The sequence below is a fragment of the Neopelma chrysocephalum genome, unplaced genomic scaffold, assembly GCF_003984885.1.
Source record: "Neopelma chrysocephalum unplaced genomic scaffold, ASM398488v2 Primary Assembly neopelma1_137, whole genome shotgun sequence".
In the NCBI taxonomy this organism is placed as follows: domain Eukaryota; kingdom Metazoa; phylum Chordata; class Aves; order Passeriformes; family Pipridae; genus Neopelma; species Neopelma chrysocephalum.
Window position 1 is genome coordinate 285256 of NW_020897799.1, and position 4344 is coordinate 289599.

Sequence of the window (4344 nt, forward strand, 5' to 3'; positions counted from 1 at the left end):
CAGACTTCGATTTTTTGGGCGCCGCTTTATTTTGTCTGATATTGAACTTTAAAGAGGAGGGGTTGGAGCAAAGAGAGAGAGGAATTTTTTTCGGAATTCCCTCGGCATTGCTGGCTCCTCCAGTGGAAGGCACGCAGCCTTTCCCTCCAGCCCGTTTTGTGCCCGTCTCATCTCACATTTATTTTTCCAGCGCCAGGCGCTGCCACAGGCCAGGGAAAGGGGCGTTAGTGCCGCAAAACGGGCGCTTTAAACTTATTTTTAAAGCGAGTTTCTGCTGGAAGGCAAATCCCGGGCTGCGGCGGCGGGGGCGGTCAGTCTCGGATAATCCAGGAGGACTTTCACCTCGGAAAACCGAGATTTTCGGCGGTGGGTGTCCCGGGGGAGGCAGGCGGGCAGGGACCCGCGGAACCCCCGCCGCCGCTCCCGGTCCCGCGGTGCTTGCGCTCCGCGGGGGCCGCGGAGAAGCCGCCCCCAACAACCCCCCTGCCCCCGCAGGGAGCCGCCCAGCCCTCGCACCCGTTAAAAAACGCAAAAACCCCTCCATAAAACCCAAAGCAAACTCGCAATTCCGCCCGGAAGGGTCTGGTTTGCAGCGCGCAAGGCGGGGAGTGTCCCCCACCTGGTGCAGCCCCCCCTCGGGTTTTATTTCGACGAGTCTTTGCAAGGTACCACAGCGCTGTGGGTGCAGCTCTGTCCTCCCAGCCCCTTCCCCACCTCCTGCCAAGGTGAGACCCGGGTAGAGGTCGCACACATCGGAGGGGGGGAGACGTGATTCGGCAGCAGCACCCCCAAAACTGCTCAGAAACCCCCGGGGTGTGCATAAACCCTGCGTGTGCTGCCCTATCCGAGTGTACCTGCCTCGTGTGTGCCCTGTGCATGAAGGGTGTGTGTACCACACGTGTGGCACACCGAGGCCCCGTGTAGGGTGGGGGCACAGTGGGATTTCCACCCAGCTGCACGGGGCACACTCCAGCTCCATGCACCCAAGCAGCTCCGGGGTCCCTCCTTGCAGGGCACCTGCAGGGAGATGCTCCCTCTGCCCCTGTGAGTGTGGAGGGGCAAAATAGCCACTGCAAAAAAACGCCCTGCCTGCAGCTCTTCCCTGCCTGGGAAAAGCAGTGGGTGCTCCCTGTGCTCACTGGTGGGTGCTGGACACCAGTGAGGGCCTCTGAGGCTGTGCAAGGTGCAGGGAGCCTGCAGGGCCCCAGCATGGAGCTTCCCTGCTGGGATTTTTAAGGGAAATTCCCTCCTTTTTTCCCTGCCAGCTCAGAGAGGCTCCACGCGGGAGGTGTTTCAGCTCTGGAAGAAATGTCACATGCGGATCAAAGATGATTTTTGGCTTTTTAAGTATTTGCTCTGATATATCCACAAATACGTGTGACTTTAGACAAGCCAGGTGTATTTTCTGTAAACCACATCTACACAACCACCACTGCCTCTGAAACTGCGTGTGACTGCTACCATGGGATGTTCAGATACAGGTTTTCATTTGAGATTCTCCCAGCAGTCCCAGTCACCTCAAAATTTGGTGTACAGATGCCTGGGCAGGTTAGTGGCTCGTGAATTTGGATGAGGAAGAGGGGTCTGGAGCTGGGTGATTTCTGAATAAACGTCTTTGTCTCAGTGCAACCCCCCCCAAGCTCGTGGACGGCCCTTCCCTGCATTCGCTGGGCACTTTCACCGTGCGGTGCCACCAGACAAAGAAAATGGCAACAAAAGCCGCGTTTTGAAGCAAGCGGGTGCACACTGGAGGAACAGCATCAGAGAAGCTCCAGGGCCGTCCCCAGGCCTGCAGGGCTGTGCCAGCGGTGGAGAGGCAGCCACTGCCTGCCCACAGCCTCCACCCTGGGCACCTGCTCCCTTTGCTCCAGCCTTGGCTGCACCCTGTAGTGAGACAATCCCTTCTCCCCCGAGTCCGCTCAGGGCTGCAAAGCCTCCTGCCTTCCTCCTGCCTCTCTCCCCAGCAAGTGTTTTCCTACCTCAGGTAGAGATTTTAACAGCTCAGGAGATTTTAATAGTTCACCCCAAAGGCCAAACAGTGGCTCGATGCCTTCAAAGGCACCCACATAACCTGGTAGCTTCAGAGGGGAAGGGGGCTGGAGTCTGAAAACAAGCAAGTTCATTTATATCAGACCATCTCAGCCTGAGATGTGATGTTATCCTCAGCTTCAGCTCATCCCCAAACCAACAGCAAAAAAAAAAAAAAAAAGCAAATCCAAAGACTAAACCTAAACCAAATACCAAAATTTCCCTCTTGTGAGAAGAGGGGAGCTCTGTTTTGTGTCGGTAAAATTGGGTGAAGTGTCCCCCCAGCACCTACCCTGGCTCACCCAGCTGCCCAGAGCCCTCAGTCCAGCAGGTGCCTTTTCTTCTGCCTCAAAGGGCTTTGATCTGGACAGCTCTTTTGGAGAATGGCTGTTGTAAGAGATGCCTGGCACGAACACGGCCTGATTGCAGCCCAGCTCGTTAAAAAAATGTTCCCTAGGTATTGAAGGGGATAACAAGGATATTTAAACATTCCCAGCGTGCACCTTTAAGCAGCAGAAAATAAGGGAAATTGCTATCGTTTAATTCAGTATTGCTCCTTTTGAACTCCCACTGGCTCTGCCTGCAATTGTTCCCTTCGCCGGAGCTCGGAGCCGAGTCTGGATTACAGGGGCGACGGGGCTGTGGGTCCGGAGGGCTGGGAGGGCTGAGCACAGCAGGACCAGCCTCCCCCTGACAGCAAAAGGCCGACGGGGCTGGTTTCCATTCGGGCTTTGAAAGATTTCCCTCAATAGCTCGGAGCAGGGTCCAGGTTTGGGGCCCACAGCCTCAGTTTGTAATTACTCTCGTATTTTGTGTGCGCCAGGGAGAGGGTGGAGCGGCGTTTCTTTTTTGTCTGTATCTCTGAGGAAGCTTTTTCCAAAGCGAGAGCAAAAAAAATCCACAGCTGGTGTTGGTGGATGAGACACTCAGCCATGTTCTGGTAGGGGGAAAAAAAGACAAAGTCTAATTTTAGATGTTCTGAAATGCTTACAACATGCATCCCTCCAATGGCCTGGCACGGGCACCGGTGGTTATTTCCACCCCAGCAGAAGGAGAGAACAGGGAGGGGGGATCTGCTGTGCCCTGCATGGGCTCTCCCCAGGTGACCCCGAGGGATCTGCCCTGGGCAGGCCCATTCCTTAATATTTATGGAGAACAGCTCCTGGGCAGAGGAAGAGACAGGGCTCCTCTTATTTGAGGCAATTTGTTCACATTTTGGCTGAGCCCATCCTGGCCAGAATTCCTTTGGGAATGTCTCCATCCCCAGAAAAGCAGCTCTGGGAGCCCCACTGATGACAAGCTCAAGTCATGCTCCATCAGCCCATTATTTAACAGGAAGTTTGTTATTTCCCATGTTTTTTGCCCTCAACACCCATGGTCACCCCCTCCACGCTTCCCCCACGGTCTCCGTTCCTCTGCCAGCCCCGTGTGCCAGCGGAGCCCCAGCCCCATCCACCCCTCCCACACCCACCTCCCGCCCAGACTTTTCCTGCCAACCCTGGGGATTTTGGACCCAGACCCAAACAATTCCTCATTTTCCCATTTAACCCCGAAAGAGCTGTTCTGAAGAATCACTTGAGTGCAGGAGAAGCTTTCGGGGCAGCAAAGCCCCTGCGTTCCCGCCCCAGAGTGGGGAATGTGCCATAGAGGCAGGACAAAGCGGCTCAAAGGGCTGCAGCCCCCTGCCCGAGCCGAGCCTTAGGGGAGGGTGAGGGTCTCAGCTTACCCGGCCTCTCATAAAAGTCTCCTCCATTCTAGCAAATAACCTTTATGTCCAGGGACTTGCAAAGTTTGCTTTCTCCCTCCAGGGTTAGTCACAGCAGGAGCGACAGAGAAAGCAACCGCTTGTAGGAGGTTCCTCTGCATAATAACCTCAGAGGAGTTTAGGTCTAAAGACTAAAAGGCTCTATTTACTTTCACTGACAAGGAACAATCTAAGCAGATGTCCTTTGATGGGATTAGTTATTAATCCTTGAATCATGGGTAAATGGGAAAATGATCCATTATTTTCTGCAAAATCCTTCACTACTTTAGATTTCAAGGATGGGGTGGAGGATTGTTAGCAGAAAGGTCTCGACCTGTCTGTTTTGGCCGTTTTAAAATGTATTTTTACAGTTTGTGCCGTGGAGCGTGACTCTGAAATAAAATTAAAAAAAAAAACTCAAGAAAAAGGGGTTTGATTTCACTGACGGCCGAGAACAATGTGCCGAGTCAGACACTCGGCAACGATGGGCCCGGGTGTTTCTTGGGTAAATACCTTGAGGTTTAAAATAATAATAATAATAATAATAATAATAATAATAATAATAATAATAA